Below are 24555 nucleotides of genomic sequence, written 5' to 3'. Positions count from 1 at the left end.
AAGGTGTTGCGCGCTGGCTACTTCTGGCCGTCTATGTTTAAAGATTGTATCCTTGCCGTCAGAACGTGCCACAACTGTCAAGTTTTTGATCGAAAGATGCGCGCTCCACCTGCTCCTCTCCACCCTATAATTGCCGCTGGTCCATTCGCCAAATGGGGCATTGACTTTATTACTTGTAACCCTCACTCGGCCGGGGGGCATGCGTATATCATCCTCGCGGTTGATTATTTTACAAAATGGGCCGAGGCGATGCCTACATTCGACGCAAGCGGCAAGACAGCTGCAGTTTTCGTATTCAATCATATCATAACTAGGTTTGGTGTCCCACAAGCAATCATTACTGATCATGGGAGCCACTTTCGAAATATCATGATGACAGAACTTACAAGCCAGCTTGGTTTGCGGCACGATAGCTCTACTCCTTATTATCCGCAGGCCAACGGTTTGGTTGAGTCAATCAATAAAGTTCTAGTCGTCATGATTCGACGGATCATTGGTATCCATCGAACGAATTGGCATAACATGTTATTTTCGGCGCTATGGGCATATCGAACTTCGGTGAAAAATTCAACAGGTTTCACCCCCTTTCAGCTAGTTTATGGCTTGGAAGCTGTGTTACCTATTGAATGCGAAATCCCTTCACTTCAAATGGCTGTCGAATTACTTCCAGCTACTTCCGCAGAGGAGAAACGGTTATTATACTTAGCTAAATTAGATGAGACTCGACGTGACGCTACTTTAGCTATCGAGACTCACGCGAAACGAATGAAAGCTCAGTACGATAAACATGTGACCCCTCGAAGTTTTTCAGAAGGCGACCTAGTATTATTATATGATCAAGCTAACGATAAGCTAGGTGCTGGAAAGTTCGTTCCTATGTGGCATGGGCCCTACATTGTAAAGCGCAAGCTAGCAAAAGGGGCTTATGAGTTAGTTGATTTTGATGGGGACTCTTTGGGTAAACCCAGAAATGGACTTTACCTAAAGAGGTATTATGCTTAAAGTGATGGGTATGGAGAAATTTTTAGATAGGTTAGATTTTCTTTCTAGCTAGCAAAGTGTGTGTTAGTTTAGTCAGTGTGCTTAGTTTAGCTAAGTGTGGTTTGTCGTCATTATTTTGGCTCATCTTGGTTTTACTCTTGATATTGTAGATGTCGACGCCTCTCCAAACATACATTGGATTTGCTGATGGTGCTTGTCGTAGTACACGGAATATCTCTTCCGCAGCCTGGGTTATCTATTCACCCTCTGACGAGTTAGTTTCTATGCATGGGGTAAGCCTCGGTCAAACAACGAACAACATTGCAGAATACAGTGCAGTGGTTGAATTATTATCCGAATCTATTTCATTTGGAATTCGACGTTTGATAGTGAGGTTAGATTCTGAACTTGTTGTATTACAGCTTAATAGAGTTTATGCCATTAGAAATCCTGTGTTGTTAAGGTTGTTTTTGAGAGTGCGTCTCTTGGAACGTGAATTTGATTACATTGAATATCAACATATTCCGAGGTCTTTGAATACATTAGCGGATGCAATTGCTTCTCAAATGTTAGACAGATATTTACGATAATCATGCAAGTAAATTTAAAAACATTTCATCACATATGTTAAACAAAATAAGCCGGTAAAATAGTGATATATATAGATAGGAGTGTGTCAAAAATATATACATCGTCTTCGATCATAGGTTTAAAACACCTTATGATCGGCAAAATGATAGTACAAAAATCAAAATGTCACATGTAACTACAAGTGACTAGTCAATCACTGGTGGTGCTCTCTGTACGACACCACTGCGCGGGCTACCTTACGTAAAAAACCTCTAAATGGTCCAGGGACCGCGACCACGAAGCGCTGAAGCCTCATTGGAATATCATCCATAGTAGTCTCAGGTATATCTGCCGTGAGACGCTCTAGATCATGCTCCAAGTCGGCTAGTACCTCTGCTGTCGCATCCTGTGGGGCCGGTGCCAGTGCAGCTGGATGTAGTCTATCATAAGGCCGGAGGTTGGCTGGGCGTTGTGGGCCAACATCTGCATTTTGAGAAATTTACTATTAGTTTTGGGGCGATATATATAAAAAATACAAAAAATATATAACTAGAAAATTTGTGAAAATAAAAAGTACCTCTGTCATCCCATTGTTCTCCCTGTGGAAGAACCATGTCCGGATCACCTCTGAAATCTGTTCCGGCATACGGGAAATCCTGTATCACAAAAAGCTGGTTCTCTAACCAGTCAAAATAACTATCTGAGAATCGAACCACTGTCGCGCCCTCGTCAGGATGTCGGGCCATTACCGCAACCCATCGTATCAGCTTTGGCTGCTGAGGACCCAGAATATCAACGGTGAGTTGCTGAGGGATCAGCAATGGAACTCTCTCCAAGGCAAAGCTCACGACTATAGGCCCATATCCAAAGGTCTTTAGTCGTCCGTTCCTTGCCTTGGTTAGTTGGCTCTTCATATGAGCCGACACAGCTTCACACCAGTTGAAAATGGTGCCTTGGTAACAGTCAATTGCCATCCGCATTTGGGATCCGGAAGCAATGTGTAAAGCGGCCGCGCCGCAAATTCTGGTAACCGTGAACGCTATGACTTTCAGTTCCGGCAGAGTGATGTGTTTTATCTCTATGCCTTTTGAATGGTGAGCTCCCGGTGTGCACCAAGTCTCGCGGAGACTATCAAGGGATTGGCCACCCGGCCTAGTCCCCGCAAGGTTGAGTTGCTCACCCCTGTTTGGCAAGCCAGTGAGAAAGTATACATCCGAGGGCTCTATCTCGAGCTGGTGCCCTCCTATGTAAAAGCATTGTTCCTGTACGTTCCATCGCTCAACCAGCCACTCCAAGAATCTTACCTGGCCCCTCATGCCCGGTATGGTCCAATATTTGTATAAACCGCATGTTTTTAGGGCATCCAGAGAAGGTTGATGATTTATTGCCACTTCATCTTCCTCGACGTGCTCTCTTTCTCTCCAGTCTAACATGATTAGTGCCTGCATATCAAAAAATAGCATTAGAAATTAATTTGGGGATTTTTGGTGGTTTTTTGAGGGAGTTGGGGTTTTGAAATGCGCGTCTTTCGGAAGACGCACCCCGGCTTTGTTGCACAGGGCGCCCGGACGCAGATGGCCTGAAGGCGGGCTGCGTCTTCTGACCGTTTTCTCGTAAGAGAAAAAGTCGGGGGACGCGGGTCACCCGAAGGACACCTGCGTCCGCCGAGAGGCGCATTCCAAAACCAAAACCCCCCCAAAAAATAAAACCAAACCCTAAAAATTGATTCTAAACGGATAGAAATGCAGAGTAGGATGTGTAAAATACCTGGATGAGACGGCGTTCGATTCCAGCGGTCAGATTTTCCGCAGCAGCCACAGGAAGTTTTCTTGTCAAAAGCCCTTTTTTCAACCTCAGCAGTGAAACGGTAAAAATGACATGGTAAAAGCTCTTTTTATAGGTTTTTTGGATGATTTAGTTCATTTTTCACCATGAAAAGATATTTTTGAATGTATTTTTGCCTATTTTTAAACAGGTATGAGTAATGGGTCGTTTTTGTGCAGGACAAAGGGATTTCGAGGGAAATTGTAAATTTTTTCACAAACAAAATTGCAGAGTCATCTTTTAAGCCCTTTTCTGACTCCTAAAAAATGAAAAGATCGCCGAGTGTTTCTTTTTCACTCGTTAAAACGGAATTAAAAGACGGTCCCCTTTTAGCTCTTTTCTGACCGCAAAATCAGGAAAAGATTGCCGAGTTTTTGTCGTTTCGAACTCGATAAGGAAATAAAACGACGTGTCCTTGATCGCTTTTTACTTTTCAGATTAACGACACTAATATGAAAGTACTCCTTGGTCGCAAGATCAAGCGGTTCCCCCAGGTATTATTTTATACTTTTTCGGGCTTGAGGGACACAAATATACGAAAAAGTTCAACGTGGAGTCTCCTTTAGTTTTTTCAGACTCTCTAAAAATGAAAAACGCCGAGTTTCTCCTATACTGGGCTCGTTAAAATTTTTACAGTACAGGACCTGTTCAATTACAAACAGGAACGAACCACTCCTTCCTAGGGTTCGAATTTAAACTAGGTTGGACTCGTCCGAAGGACGAGCTTACAGTCAAGCATATGTTATCCTCCTCAAGCTTGATAAAAATAAGGAGGTACTCGCCAGAAATGGTGGGGGAAAAAGAGAAGAATGAACCTATTTGTCACTTTTTATCTCAGAGAAACTTTATTACCGCTCTTGAACACGACACTTGTTATTCACCTGGGTTGGGAAATTTTTCACCTCACAGTTGACCACGTCACTTTGAAAGTCTTTAACCGGGTTTCGGGATTAACTTTGAGTTATTCTTCACCAAGCCATCTGTTGTGTCGTTATGTGTTCAAGAGGCCTGCAAATACCAAACTTTCATCTGCAAAATACTTGTCATCCATTCGACCATCCCTGAGTCGGTCCTTACAGCAACATTTCTTCAACTTGAACAATGATTTCGTGTTGCGGGCTTGCCTGCAACGGGTCGCTTTCTATCGACATCGACACATTATCTAGAAAGATGACTTAGGAATCGACAGTACCTTGAAGTCTGCATGCATCAATGGCAGGTTTCTCGCCTTTGACGTCAGTTTACATCATTGACTTTCGATCAGAGGATTCCGTGAAGTGTTCGACATCAAAACATCTATTCACATTTCACGGGTTGTGCTTGGTACTTTGGGGACCATTGACATTACTGGTGGTTTCCCTCACGCTTGTTAACAGTTTACATCATTGACTGGTAATCAAGTGGTTTCTACCATGTTCGACATCAAATCATTTAATCACATGGCTAGAATCGTACCAATTCGGGAAGTAGAAGTGAAGACCCTGGATCTAGTTTCTACCATCCAGGCTGCGAGGAGTTTTGTATTCATTATCTATGTAGGCTCATCATAAACAGATGGCTGCGTCCATACTGTGTCTACAAAGTCTATAAAAATGATGTACTGCAAGATCATTCCTGTATCAGAGTAGTTAGTTCATTAGTTAAAGTTTTGAATCTGAGTATAGGAATGCCTACCTCAGTGATGATATATTCTTATCCATGTATTTTGTGTTGAAAATTGCAGGTTCCAACCAGGCCATCCACAAGGTAATCCTCGAAATGATAAAGCGCTTCACCCTTCCTAGAATTACAAAACCCTATTCTATTTCAGGCTTCGCACTTTAGGGGGCAATCTGTTACACTAAAAAATGTCACCTTGACTACTTACAGTTAGTATGGCTCAAATCAACAGTCATGCTACCCTCTTAGGCAAGTCTATGCCTCTGTTATCCATCTCAAACTCAAAATAGAGAGAAAGTCTTGTAAAAATCATGTTTATCTCTGGGGTCGCAGGTTCTCTCTAGTCTTACCTGCGGGGACGCGGACCTTGTTCACAAAAACTGCGTCCATAGACGCTCTGTATGTAAAGGGACAGGTGCGTCCCTCTGTAAAAGACAAAATGCGCGAGTTTTATCTTGAAAAAGTTACTTGTGGTTACTTCTAGAACATTCTAGAGGTCGGTTTGATGAAATGGATTCGCCTCCAGTTGGTTCATGTATCTCTATTAAGGGGAGTCTTATCCCATCAATAAGGGAGCTATCCCACCCAAAGAGGGGGATGATCCCATTGATGGTGGACCAGAATAACCTCTTTACAGCACTATAAATAAAGGCATTGGGCCAGGAGGAAAAGAGGTTGGAGCTATACATTTTCTTTGGGTAAATGCTGCAGGATTTAGGTCTTCCATTAGAGCCTTTGTGAGGAGAGATTGTCTTCACTTGATTCTACTTGGGAGAGGGTGAGCTTTGTCAAAGAAGAGGAAAACCCTTGATGGACCCTGGGAGGAACTTGCACAACACCAAGGCCAGGTTGTAAGAGTTTCTTTGTTTCGTTATTAATACAAACTGGTTTATTTTTCTCAATAGCTTATGTTAATGAGTTATTTCATGTGTTCCTTGGTCTGCATGTTAAATATATGTTTTATTATATGAAATGCAAGTGCTTGGTAATTGTTTGATTGTTTGTGGTTGCAGGAATTGACTTGAAGGAGGAGCTCATCCGGATCGTCAAGAACGGACTCCACCAACAGCGTTTTGGAATAAGGTAAACCTAAACACTTGTAGTTTTCATGTTATGAAAGGTGTATTTAGAGAAAGATCACTCCTTTTTGTCTTGTTTGTCATTAGAATGTCTTAGACTTCTAGGAAGGTCAGTCGTGTCCGCACCCTTGACAGTTTCCGTGTGACACATGTGTAAAAGTGAAGGAGGTTTTTCTTCCTTGTCCTATTTTGGAAAAAAAACTCTCTCATTTTTCCCAAATTCATATTTTATTGCTCAGAAACATCATTGGAGTAAAACTTATCCCGATGTGTGGAACAGGGGATTTGTTGAAATGAAGTGAAATGAAGGGGATAAAGGGCTTCTAAATTCTTGAGAAAATTTTGGGAATTATGGAGGGATACTAGGAAGCAAGGGAAAGTGGACTTTCAAAGATTGAGTGAGGGGAAGGGGTCCAAAAGGGCTAAACACAGGCCCAACCTACAAAATTATCAAGTTGTAGCAAGAAACTAGGGTTTGTGCGAAAATGAGGAATTTGGGGGATCTCAGTGATGGGAAGTGTTTAATAAGGTACATTAAGGATAGGGGAAGGTGCATGAACATCAAGATACAAGTTTTGTTGATGATTTGACCATCTAGGAGAAATTGCCTTCAAAACCCTATGAGAGGGAAATGAACCTTACCTAGGCGCAATTGAGGCATGAACAAGGTGTAAAGTGACCCAATGGAACCTGACATGATGATGACAACCCTTTGAATGATGGCACACTCATCTGAATGGTGGCATGGACTGACATTTGGACAACTTTGGAAGGAGTAAAATCAAACCCTAGACCTAAGACCTGGTGACCAAAGTTTGCTTGAAGACTCACTGAAATGACAAAATTTGACCTTGACACCTTAAAATCACTTTGTAAGAGCATGTTTGATCACTGGAGGAAGGTTGTAAAGACTGACACTAACAGACCCTCTGTTAGGTTGGGCAGAACCACCTATGGTTTTGTGCATGATTTTCCCACATGTTTTTTTGACACGATGGTTTTCGGTCCATGGTATTGGATGCTTCGGCATGTATAAATATGTATTATAACATTGAAAGGAACATAATGAAAACTCGAGCTGGTAGTCCCGTTTTGGGATCCAGGGGAAAATCTCTGTGTATATGTGTTTTATGTGTTATGCTCTCGCATTGTTTATTTTCTGTGTTTTAGAATTTGTATGCAGGTAATTTCTGTACGGGGTTAAAACCTACAAAAACCACATAAGGGAGGTAGAATTATCAGAGAAGAGCCATAAAACCTTAGGGAATTGTAGGTCTCTCAGTTGGTTGTCACATGTTTTAGATATCTTGGCTACTATGAGTTCTGTGAGCAGGTAGAGAGAGTTCAATACCACCCTGAGTTCACTAGACATTTTGTAGCTCATCTTCAGGATAACAGGGTGACTCTTGCTAGGGTGACATTCATAGTCTCACCCTCCATCATTACAGATGCAACCAAGATTCCAAATGTAGGGGAGAAGTGGTACAAGGCCCAAGACATAGATGAACACTATTATGAGCCTTATATCAAACCCTGGTATAGAAATGAGGTGAAGAGACTTTTTCGTTTTAGATTTCTTGAAGACAAGTATGTCCCCATGAAGAAAATCATCATGAAATATTTCACTTGTGAGGGTAGATTCTCGAGGATGTATGCCTATCACATCAGGGTCCTCATGCATTTTACCAAGGTGAGGATGTTAAACCTCCCTTATTTCTTGTTAAGGAATATTGAGAAGAATGCTCATTTTTCTAGAAGAAGCCATACCCTCAGCAGATGAGCAGTCTCTATCATTATTCCCTGATCAAGATGATTGTGCTTCATCATGTCAGTCTCCTCAACATCTCTTGGGGGACATTTATTGCTCATGACATCTTCAGGGGTCATAAAATTCCTCTACCAGTGTCTCAAGAAGCAGGAGGACCTTCTAGCAGTGCTCAAGTGAAAACAGATGAGGAAGCCAAAGAGACTAGAACTCTTAAGGTATCGGGGACTTACATGAAATATAAAATGGGCACAAGGAGATTATTTGCAGCTGATAGGCAAGTGTTTGCTCCACGGGATGTGGAAGGAACCTTGCCTTCTTCATCAACCCATAGGCAAATTCTAGCTCCACAGGATGTGGAAGGGGCTTTGCCTTCTTTATCAACATAATAGGTATAGGTGTAGCAGCTTCACAAAGGGAAGGAAAAGATTTTGGAGGATCGTTTTGATGATAAGGAGGAAAGAGACTTTGACTTGATAGAGAATGATGAGCTGGAGCAGCGTTATACTCATCATGGCATGGAAATAATTGACTTAGAGGCTCAGGATGAAGAAATGATTAAAGACATCATCATAAAAGAAAAGGAGGCTCAAGTACAAGCTCTAATGGACAATTTGGAGAGGGCCAAGTATGTCATCACATATTTGGAAGAAGAAAACAAGTAGTTGAGTGACAAACAAGTCCTCATGGAGCTAGAACTACTCAAGATAAAACGACAAAGTGACAAAAAGGCACCTGTCACTTTGACTCCCATTGAGAAGGAGATTAAAGATGATAGAGAGACTTGGCTTGAGAGAGTCAATTTACATCTTGAGAAGCTATTGCAGAAGGCCAATAGAGACAATCAGATGATCAGACACATGGCTTATCATTACAGGATCTGAAACAAGATTGGCAACATGAGGGTCAAAAGGATGAAAGTTAGACTAAGGTAGGCTCTAAAGGGAAAAAAGGAGGAGGATAGGCTTAGGTTGCTTGCTGAAGATTCCTTGGCTCATTAGGACACTCGATGATGGTGCTTCTCACCAATATTGGGCAAGTTTGGAGGAAGTTTGTCATTTGTGAATTTTGAAATTTTACACATAGAAAAACTGCCTAAACGCGCAGCGCCACCGGCGTTGCGTTTTTCTTAGGGGCACACAATGCACAAATGGCTTGCATTTTTGGATTCAAAGTAATGAGGACATGCACCCTATGGATTTTCTAAGTTTTTGGGGCAGAAATGGTCCACCAAAATGTAAAAAAACACCCTAAAATGACCTTTTTGCCACTTTTTGGACACACAAAAGCAGTGCTGGAGAATCAAGCTTGGATGAGTCAAATGAACTTCAAATTCCGAAATTCTAGGTGTTTTGGAAATGAGACTGGAAGGCCTTTCCAATGAGCTATCATGAGCTCAATTTGGATGTCGGGAAGGCCTCCAAAAGGGACCTGAAATTGGCGTTGTGCGTTGGGCTAGTGGTGCTGTGCATAGGGCAGATTTTGCACAGGATGCCTATTTTTCCATTTTTTGACTGTGTTCTTGGATTATCTCTCATGGAGGTTGTTTTACCTTTGTAAATGATGACTTTTCATGCAACTATGATAGATAAATAGTATTATAGGGTATATTCATTACATTAGAAGTCAATTTGACCTGAAATGAATCAGATTTTCACTTTTAGAGGCAAGTTGTTGAGATGCCTATATTCCTGTTTCTTGTTCAATATTAGTTAGATTAGATCCTCATCTTAGGGATTCGACCCCTGAGGATGGGAGGAGGTTGAATTCATGTCTATATCTTCTTCTTCTTTCTCATTGAAAATGGTTGGACTCAGCTAGATGCTCAGACCTTGATTGTATATCATTTTGTAGCAGTTTAGGAGGGGATTAATAAGAATTGGAGCTATTTTTATGGGATCCATGTGGTATGGAGTTTTAGTATATTTTCTTCTTATTTTATCATATGTTAATGTGTTTTGTATACTTTTTTAATCATTTCATTTCTTCTAAGTGATTGCTTTCAAGTTTGATAGGCAAAATTCATTACATTAGTGCTCTGCTTTGGGAAAACATTCACCATTTCATGTTTTCTGCAGTCTAGGAAGGATCCACGGTTTTCACATGCTCTTCTTATCTTCTCATCAGTCTAAAACATCTCACCCCATCAAGACCTAAAGTGTTAAACCTTATGCCTACCTTGCCCCATTGAACACCCTACAATTCTGACCTAATTCCCTAGCCTTAAACTGTCCAGCTCCTCTTGATCCGGCAAAACCCCTTCAAAATCCAATCAAAACTTTGTGCTACTATACCTAGCCTAAAATCCTTTTCCTGATCCAGTCATCTTAGCTGAGATCCTTACAGAGAGAGCCCTCTCTCGGCCTAGTAGGGCTAAGCATGGTTTGTGGTTACCCTGGCATTACCTTCCTTCAGCCTGAGGTTCAATCTAGGTGATAACATAGTGGCGACCATACTGGGGACAAAAGAATAATCACCCTGGTAATATCTTTCATTTGAATTCTTAAGCTTATGGATGATGAGTTTTAGAATTTACTAGGTTGAATTGGAAAGTTGTAAAGCAATATATAAAACTTCAAAGTTTGAGCACACTAGCTTCGAGAAAGTACACTAGGGCCAATCCAGATCCAAACCCTGCCCCAGTAGTGGATAATCCTAATCTGATTTCAAGAAGATTCAAATGACAAGAAAGTTCAGCTAGTCCCACATCTTCAATAAAAGTAGATTCCTACCCTGATGAGTGGTTTCTTTTAGAATACCTCCCATTTGATCTGTCATTTGACCTTTCCCTATTTAGAACAACGTCTAAAAGTGCACTTGATGATATAGTTCTATATCTGGAGTTTATTGCAGATCTCGAAGTCCAAAAGGAAAACTGGTCAATTGATGAGTATATCCTAAATTCCCCTCAATCATCCTTCACTACTGCTAAGATCACTGAGCTTTCTGAACCGTTGTCCACTACCCTTAGTTCATCATTATCCCATTCAAACTCGAAGTTCATTCCCAACCTCCATTTATACCTGCACTTCCCTATCAACCTACCATTCCCCATCAATCACCTATTACTCCCAGTTCTCCATCAACTACTGCATCATCTCCTAGTATCCAATCCTTGCTTTAAATCCCCCTCGATTTATGGCTACCCAGTATGCACCCCTTGTTTTACCTCAGAATCTTGGTGCCATGCCCGCTGATTATCAAACCAAGATACCTTTCTTTGATGCCACTCAAACCATTACAACTCAGCAACATGTTGATAAAATGAATGATTTATTTGAGCTCCATGGAGTAGAGATTGAAGATGTGATGATGAGATTGTTTGTACAAAGCTTTGGAGGTGAAGTTCAAAAATGGTTCAGAGCTTTACTAGTAGCTTCTATCACCACTTTACCAATCCTCCATAGGTAGTTCCTGGATCGATGGGAGGTGAAGAATAATCCACTTCATATTTTTTCCGAGTATGAGAACATCAAGAGAAATGTCGGCAAGAGTGTGCAAGATTATTGTGTGAGGTTTAATGGAGTATACAATGCTATTCCTGCCAACATTAAACCACCGGAGGGATTGGCTTTGCTCAACTTTCCAGGCAATTTTGACGCTGATATGGCATATCAGTTTCGGGAACGAGATCCTACCACACTAGAAGACATGCAAAAGAATGTTGTGAGTGTAGAAGCAAACTTGCTGGCCAAAAGAGCAAGAATGAGATCTGAGAAAAGAGTGACCATAAAAGAAGAATCATCTACTTCAGATGTAAAGATGGATACATTGATTCGAATAGTGGAAAGGATGGTTGATCAGTTAACCATCACAGAACCACCAATCTAGAATCCAAATTTTAGAGGACAGTAGCAGCCCCAATTCTGAATCAAGTAGAGAGAACAAAAGGCACCAGAGCAACCAGTGCAACAACAATAGATCAGAACTCCCTTACAGCAGAATTATGTTCAATGAATGGAAGAAGAAGATGACGCAGATCCAGTAATTGAAACAAATCACATTTCCACTGCTGATGGTATGCCTATATTTCTGAACGAAGATGAAGAATATGTAGAAGTTCCAGACATTTAAAGGGATGAATATTACATCTTAGAAAATGATGTGGTTTTGGACGCTGAATCTGATGATTATCAGCATGGTTATATGAATGCTTTGACTGCACAACAGAGGTAGTACTCTTTAAGGAGCAGAGATGTACTCGTCAATCCCATTTAGAAAAGAAAAGATGTGCAATCAAAGAATGATTCCTCAAACACTCAAAGGAAATGGAAAGAGCTTGCTGATCCGAATCCCAACAAGGTACCATCAACAAGTATCACTACAAATGAGAAGAACAATCAGCAAAAGGATAGTGCAGCGAAAGAGCAAGTAGATAAGAAGGACATTGGTGTCAAGGAGGTAGAAAAAGTTTCATCCTTTAATTTAGAAAGTGAAATTGCTAAATTAAAAGTGTCCATTCCTTTGACTGAGCTTGTTAAGAATAGAAATTATAAACACCATGTGTCTAGAATATTGCAAATATATCCTTTGTCAGACATAGTGTATGTCAAGGATGATCACCCTGAACTCATTTTTGGTCCAGCCATAGAAGGTCAACCTGAAGATAGTGAAGTCCCTGCCTTTTATCTAAGTCTTAGATTGCATGAGCATATTCTCCATAATGCTATGTTAGATTCCAGAGCTTCCCACAATTTGATGCCTAAATCCATTATGGAAAAGTTGGGACTGGGTATCACTCGAAAATATCATGATTTGTACTCCTTTGACTCTGGTAGAGTTCATTGCATTGGTCTCATCAAAGATTTGGTGGTTTCTTTCGATCAAATCCCAGCCAAAAATGTCTTGATGGATGTGGTAGTTGTTGATATACCTCCTCGATTTGGTATGTTCTTATCTAGATCGTGGGGTGCTAAACTCAAAGGCACTTTACAAATTGACTTCCCTTATGCTATCATCCCTGTTTTCGGTCAATTGAGGAAGTTGTACCAGGAAAAGAAAATGAAGTATATGATCACTAGTAAAGAGAAGCATGTGAATCATCCAATAAATATTGTGCATACTGATTTAGAATCCTTTGTTTTTTACTTTGATAGTGGATTGAATGATGTAGATATTCAGCTTATAGAAGTAGATGATGTACCAAAAATTTCCGAGAATTTTAGAGCAGTTCTTAATCAAGAAAAAAGAAAAATAATAAGTTCTTCTTAGTAGCCCACACAGCAGCAAAAGGTCAGTGAAGAGCAGAAAAAATGAAGTTATTAGCAAAGGTAAGGATGAGAAAGAAACAGAATTTCAGCATCTAGAAGATGAAACTGGCCTTTGGAGCATGGACTTTGATTGTGCTGTGGATAAGGACAGTGCTGGTATTGGAATTTGGATTCAAAGCCCTAGTTTCTAGCCTGCCAAAGTCCCAAGTAATGTTAGAGTATGTTCCTACAAGTTATCTTTTGATTTCTCTAAGTATGAGGCTTTGATTACAGGTCTTAAAATTTTGATGAAGCTCAATGCGAAAAGGATTTCTGTTTATGGTGATTCGGAGCTAGTGATTAAGCAAGTAAAGCGAGAATATTAAGCAAAACATCCGCGGATGAGAGCCTACAGAAATGCAGGTATGGATATTTTGAGGATGCTTCCAGAGTATACCTTAACAACAGTACCCTGAACTCAAAACATCATTGCATATTCACTCGCCACTGCGACCAGCAATTTGAGATTCCAATGAGTTCTAGCAAAAAATTTGAAATTCATGTAAAACATAGGCCTGATGTTCCTGATAATTTGAGGTATTGGCAAGTGTTTTGGGATGAAAATGAAATTAATGCCTTTTTGTAGAATGAAGGAAAGTTTAAGAATTCTTCCATTGATGATGATTATGATTATGATGAACAAGAGATTGAGGTAAATTAGATGGAGGTTTTACAACTGAAGGATAATATTATTCCTAGAGGTCTCATACCTTTAGAGGAGCATTTTGATCGGGATGATGTGGCAAGAAAACTGAGCTTGGTTCCTATGGACAAAGGAGTTGAAGATGTAAATCTTGGAATAGTCGACAATCCCAAGCTTGTAAAGTTATCAAAAGCATTGTCTCCCGAAGTAAAGGCTAAGTACATTAGATTACTTTTTGAATTTTCTGATGTTTTTGCATGGGATTATTTAGATTTGAAAGTGTATGACAAGGATATCATTCAGCATACTATTCCTATCAAGCCGGATCAAAAACCTTTTAGACAGAAGTTGAGAAGAATCAATCCAAAGCTGCTGCCATCCATCGAGAAAGAGGTAAATAGATTGTTTAAAGCTGGAATCATTGTTCCAATTAGATTTTCTTATTGGATTTCAAATTTGGTCCCAGTACGAAAGAAGACTGGAGAAATAAGGTTGTGCATAGATTTCTGGAACCTCAACAAGGTGTCCTTAAAGGATAATTACCCTCTTCCTAAGATGGACCATATTCTACAAAGAGTAGTTGGAGCATCACGAATGTCACTACTAGATGGTTACTCAGGCTATAATCAAATCTTGGTGCATGAAAAAGACGAAGACAAAACTACCTTCACAACACCTTGGGGAAATTTCCAGTATGCAAAAATGCCATTTGGATTGAAGAAAGTCGGAGCCACTTTTCAACGGGTGATGGACATAGCTTTTTCTAATGAGAAGGATGTTTTCTTCATAGTTTATTTAGATGCATTGATGATATTTTTTGGTTCTGATGATGAACATTTTCACCACTTAAGGATTGTCTTTCATAAATGTAGGATGTTCGGGGTTTATCTAAACCCAAAAAACAAAGAGCCTTTTTTCCATGGACAAGGGTAAACTCCTTGGTCATATAATTTCTAAAGATGGTATTCGCATTGATCCTTTAAGGGTGGAGGCAATCCAGCATATAGACTTTCCACGCAACAAAAGGGAGATTCGGGCTTTCAATGGTAAGATGAATTTCTTACGCAGATTTATACCAAATTTTGCTGAGCATTTATGTGAAATGACTAGTATGTTGAAAAAGGAAAACACTATGAAATGGGCTGATGATGCCATGAAATCATTCAATTTGGTAAAGTTTTCTTTGACTACAGCCCCATTCTTGATTAGTCCTAATTATACTCATGATTTTATTATATTTTCATTTGCATCCGAGCACACCATGGCTACAGTGTTGATGCAAAAGAGGGATCAGGTGGAGCAACCCATTGCTTTTTTCAGTAGGACTATTCGAGATGTTGCCTTGCATTATAATATCATTGAAAAACAAGTTCTGGCTCTTATAAAAGCATTGAAGGATTTCAAAGTCTACATTCTACATTCACATACTATAGCATATGTTCCTAATGTAGTCGTCAAGGATGTTCTCATGCAAACTGGTCCGGAGGGTAGAAGAGGTAAGTGGATAGAAACAATGTCGGAATATGGTCTTGAGATTAAACCTACCAAACTAATCAAAGGACAAGGCTTGGAAAAATTGATGGTTGAATCAAATTTGCATGCTCTGGACATAAATCTCATTGCAGCAATTTCAGAGGATGAAGATGGTGGCTCACTCATTCAAGTATCAGAAATGTTTCTCAAATCACCTTGGTATTCTGATATAGTTTATGTTCTTCAACATCTTTCACCTCCTCCTGGAATTTCAAGAAGTAAAGGTAGGTCACTAAAACTAAAGTCTGAAAAATTCGGCATTTTAAATACTACTCTCTATTGGAAAGATCTAGGAGGAGTTCTTCTTAATTGTTTGGTCAAGGATGAAGCTCTACAAGTAATGAATAATTTTCATAGAAGTGATTGTGGCAGTCATTTGTTTTGGAAAACAACAACGAACAAAGTGTTGAGAGCAGGATATTATTGGCCGATTTTGTTTTCAAATTTATATAAGACGGTGATGGGTTGCATGAATGCCAAGTTTTTCAAGGAAGAAGGAAGTTGCTTCCTCTTCCTTTGAAGCCAGTTGAAGTAAATGCACCTTTCCAGTAATGGGGACTTGATTTCATAGGGGAAATCCTTCCTACATCATCAGCACAACACATATGGACTTTGACAGCTACCGATTACTTCACCAAGTGGATTGAGGCCATTCTGACAAGGCAAGCCATGGACATGGTCATTATCCAATTTTTAGAATCTAATATCTTCTATCGTTTTGGTTGCCCTAACAAGATTATAATAGATAATACAACAGCATTTAAGTCTAAGAAGATGGTCGAATTTTGTAACAAGTACAATATTACATTGGGTCATTCCACGACATATTACTTGTAGGGCAATGGATTGGCTGAGTCATCAAATAAATCCTTGGTGAACATTAACAAGAAAATGTTGGAGGCAAACAAGAAGAATTGGCATCGAAAGCTTGTTAATGCCTTGTGAGCCGATAGAGTGTGTAGAAAGAAATAAATAGGTATGTCACCTTTTGAGTTGGTTTATGGTACTGATACTGTATTTCCTACATCACTTGCAGTCCCGGTCATGAGATTATTACAGGAAGTTGGCAATGAAGAGGATGATATTTAGCGCATAATTAATCAAATGATTCACCTTCAGCAAACAATAGAAGAGGTTTCCCAAAACACTTTCCAGTTGCAAGAGAAGATAAATAAAATTTATGACCGCAAAACCAAAGTAGAAAAGTTTCAGCTGGAATATGTAGTGTTGCGGTGGGATGCACAGAATGAGGAAAAGGGACAGCATGATAAGTTTGATAATTTATGGAAAGGACCATATAAAATCTCAGCTTGTTGAGGAAATAATGATTTTTTGTTAAAGGAAATGGATGGTCAGGAATTTTCAGGAGGGCCAGTGAATGGTAGGCTCCTGAAGCACTACTACTTTTGAGGTTGTTCCCTAAAGTTACTTCACCTTCATTGTATATACCAGTTTGATTTTCCTTGCAAGGTTTCAAGTACATTGTCATCTAAGATTAGGGCCCAAAGTGAAGGCTTTAAAGTTTGAATGATTAGTGTCAAGTGTTATCACTCAAGAAAAAATATTTTAAATTCTGAACATCAATTTTTTAAATTTGTCAAAGGGTTGGTGTCAGTTTTGGGTCTAGTCTTTTCATCTTGTTTTAGAGTCTTGTTAGTATGTCAAAAGGGGTCAATTCTCTGTTTTAGTCTATCATTGGTCTCATATCTCACACGAATATCATATGTCAAAACTCTTTTCAAAGTTCATATGCACTACGAAACTGTCTAGGTGATTTCATAGCACAGAAACCCGGTCTAGGTGATTTTGTAGCATCGATTTTGCACTGACTGCGATACGGAATTAGGGATTCGTGCTGATCCATAGCAAATGTCATCCAGCTATCAAATTTATCAAAATATATTATCTTTCTACATCATCAGTTATCCGCTCATACACTTTGCCTGTCAATTCAACCGCTTATCCTCATCATTAGGACATTAGGTGTCTTGGTACGCACAGGTTGCAAGTTTTGAAAAGGAGCCAAGTGTTCGCAATCCTGATGATGTTTGGGTTCATACATGGGAAGCAAATTTTGTTGAAGGAAAGATGCAGTACTTGTTTGATGAAGATGGGCGTTGATACCTGGATGCTTCTGCAGGCATCGTCTGTATCTCCTGTGGGCACTGTCACCCTGAAATTGTTGATGCTATTATAAAGCAAACAAAGATCCTGTAGCATGCTACCATAATATATCTTCATCATGCGGTCACAGATCTTGCAGAGGCATTAGCTGCAAAGATGCCAGGAAATCTTAAGGTAGTTTTCTTTGTAAATTCAGGCACGGAGGCAAATGAATTAGCTACGATGATGGCCCGGTTGTACACTGGTAACCATGATATGATTTCAGTGAGAAATGGATACCATGGAAATGGTTCTAACACAACGGGATTGACCAGTCAGAGCAAATGGAAATTTAACGTGGTGCAGAGTGGAGTGCATCACGCAGTCAACCCTAACCCATATCGAGGGATTTTTGGCGTTGATGGGCCACAATATGCTAAAGATGTTCAAGATATTCTCGACTTTGGAACCACTGGACGTGTTGATGGCTTTATTGCAGAGACTATACAGGGTGTTGGTGGAGCCGTAGAACTAGCACCTGGACACTTGCGAGAAACTTATGATATTGTCCGAGAAAGCTGGAGGTGTTTGTATATCTGATGAGGCTCAGCCAGGATTTGGTGGTAGGGGAAGTCATTACTGGGGCTTTGAAACAGAAGGTGTTATCCCTGACATTGTAACTATGGCCAAGGGTATTGATAATGGCCCTCCTATTGGTGTTGTTGTCACAATTCCAGAAATTTCACAAGTTTTAACACAACGATCACACTGTGTTACATTTGGTGGAAATCCAGTCGGTACTGCTGGTGGCCATGTTGTGCTAAAAGTTTTAGACAAAGAAAAAAGACAAGAACATAGCGCTGTTGTGAGTGCTCATCTAATAAACTGTTTAAAAGAACTTCGCTCCACGCATTTCAAGATTGTTATCTTCGGGATGTTTTTTTGGGAGAATACCCTGGTGTGGAAGATAGTTGGCTTGAAATTCTTGCAACACAGGGACCGTCCCTCCTGGAAGTTGATATTTCTAGTTCAGACATGACAGATTCAGGGCTTTCACTATTGCAAAATTGTCTAAATTTGCAGCATCTGAATTTTAACTATTGCCAACGTATTTGTGATGCTGGACTAGAATATCTCACATGCCTCATTATCTGAATTCTAGAGCAGGCAATATCAGGGAGCACATTTTTATCTTTACACAAGGAAGATTGCAATCAATGGCAACATTTGGACTTACAAACCTGAAGGAGCTACAAATTTCTCGAATTCTTGTTGCAATGACATATCTCAACATAAAGTCATGCTATATAACTGATGCTGGATGCCAAAAGCTTGAAGAACTTTAGAATTTAAAAACTTTGAACATGGCCTATAATAATACTACACATGCTGGCCTAGTACATCTAATGGTCATTATTCATAGCCAGTTCAGTTCATGATGCTTCAAGCAACATTAGACAAGTTTTGTATTAACACGTGTACATGAGCCAGGTCTATAGTACATGAAAAACATGGCAGCCCAATATGTTTTTGTGTAATCAAAGAAGAACAGCAGGGATAATTAATCTCGAATATCCTTGAGGAAACCAAAAGCATAAAAATAGGGGCAATTTCATACTTTCCAGCAGCAATTGAGAAATGTGACATTAAGGGCAAGCAAGCAGTTTCAAACATCCATCAAAGTTAAATGGAAGGGAACCACTTGTCAGAGAACGAGTTTTTATTGTAATAAATTCTATTATCAGCATGATGTGGAGTTAGACTCCTAGTTGTCTTTGGTTTCTAAAACTTCCAGTTAGCAGTTGTTGTATTTAATAGTCATTTAAAGTTTGAATAGGTGTCATAGCAAGTAGAATTCGAGTTCCCCTCATGTTGGAAGAGGAATCTCTGCCTTGTGAAGAATTCTATATATAGGAGAAAGAGCAATGTACTTGGGGTTGGAAAATTTCAAGAGAAATAGTGCATATTATGTTATTAGAGAACACTGTATGTTTTATGTTAATGCAGAAGTTTGGCTTTAGTACATAGGATTCAGAGATGGTTTTATGTGTTTCATTTCCTCATGGATTTCTTCATTTTCTCACTTGCAGTGGTATGAACACAAGTTACTTAGAATTCATTGATAATGCTCTAACTTCCTTCATGTGTTCATAAACTGTGTTTCCTATATCATGTCTCTATTTTGCTAGTAGATTAAAACTCTTTATGCCCTCACTTCCATGTAAGCTGATCTGTTGTTGTACTAAAACGTACTCTGACTCCATAGCCCAATAGATGCTTGTTGATTGGCATTTCAACAATTTATACATTTTCATTTGATTTCAATCCATAGAGTTAGCCATCTTATTCATTATCCAAATCTTTAATCTTGGGAGAGAGCCCGCTTAGGTTGGGGAGGCTAAGCCTCAACCAAAAGTTGGTTTGAAAGAGTTACTTAAGGTCTTCCTGGTTAGCAGCCTTCCAGGGTCTGATTTTGAGATAACATTTTGGTGCGTCTGCCGGGAGTCTGAAGATTATTCATTCCCGAAATCAAGAGATTGAATTTCTGAAGGTAGAAGGAGCTCAGAAATCTTTTTGAGGCTGCAAAACTACCTTGGCGACTCCATTGTTGAAGAATTCAAAATTCAGAGATTCATGGTGATTCCACTGGAGTTATGAAGAACTCAGATGCTACCATTCTTATTTCGAGGTATGCATGCATAAATTTTTCAGGAATTCATGGTTTCCCAAATCATTTTCCCAAGGATACATATTTTCTAAGGAATGGTCCAAAATTCAATGGAGAAGATTTGAGTTTAACTTTGAAGCATATTTCAAATTTCTATCATTTTACTGAGCTTCTAAGAGTTAAAAATGAGGATGTTTGCATTATGTTGTTCTATGATTCATTTCAAGGGAAATGTAAACAGTGGATTGAAAGATTTCCTGCCAAATCTATTAAGTCATTTGAAGATTTTTAGTTTATGTGTTTGGAAGAATGGATAGATAGATCAGATTTGGTGGCAAACTCTCCTTTAGCTCAAGGTTTCAAACAATGGAATGATCATCATATTAATGAAGAAATAGATGAAATTTTTTCTTTTTCCTTGTATTCTTATCTAAAATCATTTGAGTGCAAGACAAAAGATAAGATGACATTTTTGGATGAAGTGGCTAAGGACATTGAGAAAGACATTGAAGGTTTACAAGGTCAAATTCAATCATATAGTCTTCATGGTTATGATCATCGTTTTCAAAAGGTTTCTATGTCAGAACACAAGGAGAGGGTGTTGCTTCCTTTCTCTTTCGTGATTGAGGAAGAGTACACTGTTATTGAAGATTAGTTTGCACAACCAGAAAGTTACGAGAATCATCAAGCTGATCATGTATTTTGGGATCCTATAGCTAAATACATGGAAGAGTTTTACTCTCCAGTGTTTCAGTTTTTCTATGAAGATCAGAGGCAATTTCAGTGGCAGTGGTCATCACAATATCATGGCTGCTCTGAACTCTGATGCAGTAAAAAAAATTCAAATATCAGATAAGACAAATGATTGGCTACATTGGAAATTTCACATTGATTGAGCTGAAATAAGTTTGAATTGATAGGGTTGGTAGGTAGGAAAATACAAATAAGCTCAAGGTTGACTGAGCATTTTTCAGTAGATATAGATTTCTTTCTCCTACAGTGATCATCAAGCTTAAGCCCGAGGTGAAGGCTCAAGAAGCTGGAAAGGGATGTTTGTCAAGCAAATCTATGTTTGTCATAAAGAGGACAAAGCACTGGACCTGCATGTTCTTAGTGTACCACAGGGGCACACTATCCCAAGTGAAGCCACCTATTATCACTCAAGAAAAAATATTTTAAATTCTGAACATCAATTTTTTAAATTTGTCAAAGGGTTGGTGTCATTTTTCGGTCTAGTCTTTTCATCTTGTTTTAGAGTCTTGTTAAGAGTCTTGTTAGTATGTAAAAAGGGGTCAATTATCTGTTTTAGTCTATCATTGGTCTCATATCTCACATGAATATCATATGTCGAAACACATTTCAAAGTTCATATGCGCTACGAAACTGTCTCGTTGATTTCGTAGCGCAGAAACCCAGTCTAGGTGATTTCGTAGCGCAAGACACCAATTTTTCACTGACTCCGCTACGAAATCGGGGATTCGTGCTGATCCATAGAAAATCTCATCCAGCTGTCAAATTTATCAAAATCTGTTATCTTTCTACATCATGAGTTATCCACTCATACACTTTGCCTATCAATATAACCGCTTATCCTCATCATTAGGACATTAGGTGTCTTGGTATGCACAGGTTGCAAGTTTTGAAAAGGAGCCAAGTGTTTGCAATCCTGATGATGTTTGGATTCATACATGGGAAGTAAATTTTTTTGAAGGAAAGATGCAGTACTTGTTTGATGAAGATGGGCGTTGATACCTGGATGTTTCTGCAGGCATCGTCTGTATCTCCTATGGGCACTGTCACCCTGAAATTGTTGATGCTATTATAAAGCAAACAAAGCTCTTGTAGCATGCTATCACAATATATCTTCATCATGCGGTCACAGATCTTGTAGAGGCATTGGCTGCAAAGATGTCAGGAAATCTTAAGGTAGTTTTCTTTGTAAATTCAGGCATGGAGGCAAATGAATTAGTTACGTTGATGGCCCAATTGTACACTGGTAACCATGATATGATTTTAGTGAGAAATGGATACCATGGAAATGGTTCTAACACAATGGGATTGACCAGTCAGAGCAAATGGAAATTTAACATGGTGCAGAGTGGAGTGCATCATGCAGTCAACCCTAACCCATATCGAGGGATTTTTGGCATTGATGGGCCACAGTATGCTAAAGATGTTCAAGATATTCTCGACTTTGGAACCACTGGACGTGTTGCTGGCTTTATTTCAGAGACGATACATGGTGTTGGTGGAGTCGTAGAACTAGCACCTGGATACTTGCGAGCAGCTTATGATATTGTTCGGAAAAGCTAGAGGTGTTTGTATATTTGATGAGGCTCAGACAGGATTTGGTCATAGGGAAGTCATTACTGGGGCTTTGAAACACAAGGTGTTATCCCTGACATTGTAACTGTGGCCAAGGGTATTGAGAATGGCCTTCCTATTGGTGTTGTTGTCACAACTCCAGAAATTGCACAAGTTTTCACACAACGATCACACTGTGTTACGTTTGGTGGAAATCCAGTCAGTACTGCTGGCGGCCATGCTGTGCTAAAAGTTTTAGACAAAGAAAAATGACAAGAACATAGCACTGTTGTGAGTGCTCATCTAATCAACTGTTTAAAAGAACTTCGCTCCACGCATTTCAAGACTGTTATCTTGAAGATGTTTTTCTGGGAGAATACCCTGGTGTGGAAGATAGTTGGCTTGAAATTCTTGCAATGCAGGGACCTTCCCTCCTGGCAGTTGATATTTCTAGTTCAGACGTGTGTTATGAAACCAGCTCAAGAAAAGATAGAAAAGAGAGATCAACGCCTTAGAATTCAGCCTCTTCGAGGGGGCAACCTCCTTTACATTACATAAATGAATAATTCTTGGATGATACAAATGAACATCCTGCTTTCTATATATAGGAGTCTAAGGTGTCACAATATAATCTAGCCGACCTAACAATAATAATATAAAGCCACAAAAATAACAATAGAGGGATTCTATGGGGCACAGAAATAACAATATGGGGGTAATAGGGGCACAACAATATAAATAAGGGGTATAACTAAAATAGTAATGGGGTAATCACTAGTATTATAGGGACCCAACATGCCCCTCTCCTTCAAAAAAGTGTTGTCCTCAACGCTTGAGCAGTTCTGGATACTTCTGCATAAAATTCTCATCCTCCCATGTGGAATCTTCAGCAGATAAGTTCTTCCACTTGATAAGATATTCCGAAATTGATCGATTTCGTAGCTGTCGAGTTCTTGTTTCTGTGACTGCTTCCGGTTCCAATATAATTTTTCCTTCCTCGTCAAGTTCTGGAAATATTGTTTGAACTGGGAGCTTGTCACCTATAACCTTCTTTAAACATGAAACATGGAAAACTGGGTGCAATCGAGAAGCTGCAGGAAGCTCCAATTTGTATGCCATAGTACCAATCTTTTCCAACACCTTGTACGGACCATAATACTTTGGTGATAATTTATTATCCTTCTTAGCTTGCTTTAGGGACATTTTCTTATATGGTTGTAGCCGTAGGAATACCCAATCACCTACATCAAAACTTCTTTCACTGCGATGTTGATCTGCCTGTTGTTTCATTCTATTTTGTGCCAACACGAGGTTATCCTTTAAGAGTTGGAGGACTTGTTGTTGATGTTCGATGTGATGTTCCACTGCCTGAACCTTAGAATTTTCTCTTAAATATGATGTGATTGATGGTGGTTGGTACCCTTAAAGTGCCATAAATGGGGTCATTTTTGTTGATGTATGGAAGGACGTGTTATACCACCATTCAGCCAGAGGCAACCATTTGACCCATTGTGTCTGTTTATCAGATACAAAGCAACGAAGATATCCTTCCAAACATTTGTTTACTATCTCAGTTTGCCCATCAGATTGAGGATGATAAGATGAGGTATGAGCTAACTGAGTACCAAGACAAGAAAATAATTCTGTCCAAAAATTTCCAGTGAAAATGGGATCTCTATCACTTACAATAATCTTTGGGTTTCCATGTAGCTTTTGAACTGTTTCCATAAATGCAGTAGAAACTGTACTGGCTTTAAATGGATGTGATAATGCACAAAAGTGTGCATACTTGGTAAGTCTGTCAACTACCACCATGATGACACTCTTTCCCTCAGACTTGGGTAAACCTGTGATAAAATCCATTGAAACCTCCTCCCAACGTTGGCTTGGAATGGATAAAGGTTGTAATAGACCCGGTGTCTTAATTGTTTCAACTTTATTTTGTTGGAAAACCAAACATTCTGCCACAAACTTTTGAATATCAGATTTAAGGCCATTCCAAAAAAATTCCTTCTTAACCCTGTGGTAAGTTTTTAAAAATCCTGAGTGCCCTCCTAAGGGAGAAGTGTGCAATTCCATAAGAATCTTTTGTTTTAGCTGGGAATTCTTACAGAGGTATAAGCGATCTTTGTACCATAACGAATCATTTTGCCAGCTAAATGTATCAGAAGTACTGG

The 24555-nt window shown here is 39.4% G+C and overlaps 2 pseudogenes; both read left to right on the top strand.

Moving 5' to 3' along the window:
- Positions 1-18752, top strand: part of LOC149162249 (alanine--glyoxylate aminotransferase 2 homolog 1, mitochondrial pseudogene) — a 67072-nt pseudogene extending 48320 nt beyond the window's left edge.
- A 2128-nt stretch (positions 18753-20880) lies between these two features.
- The window catches only part of LOC149162248 (alanine--glyoxylate aminotransferase 2 homolog 1, mitochondrial pseudogene), a 40467-nt pseudogene continuing 36792 nt past the window's right edge, over positions 20881-24555 (top strand).

Source organism: Pinus tabuliformis, chromosome 5_2 (genome assembly GCF_031772625.1).
Source record: "Pinus tabuliformis cultivar Carrire ecotype Pingquan chromosome 5_2, CPIR1, whole genome shotgun sequence".
NCBI lineage: Eukaryota > Viridiplantae > Streptophyta > Pinopsida > Pinales > Pinaceae > Pinus > Pinus tabuliformis.
The sequence above is the reverse complement of the archived record's forward strand: the minus strand, read 5'-3'. Positions and strand labels throughout refer to the sequence as shown.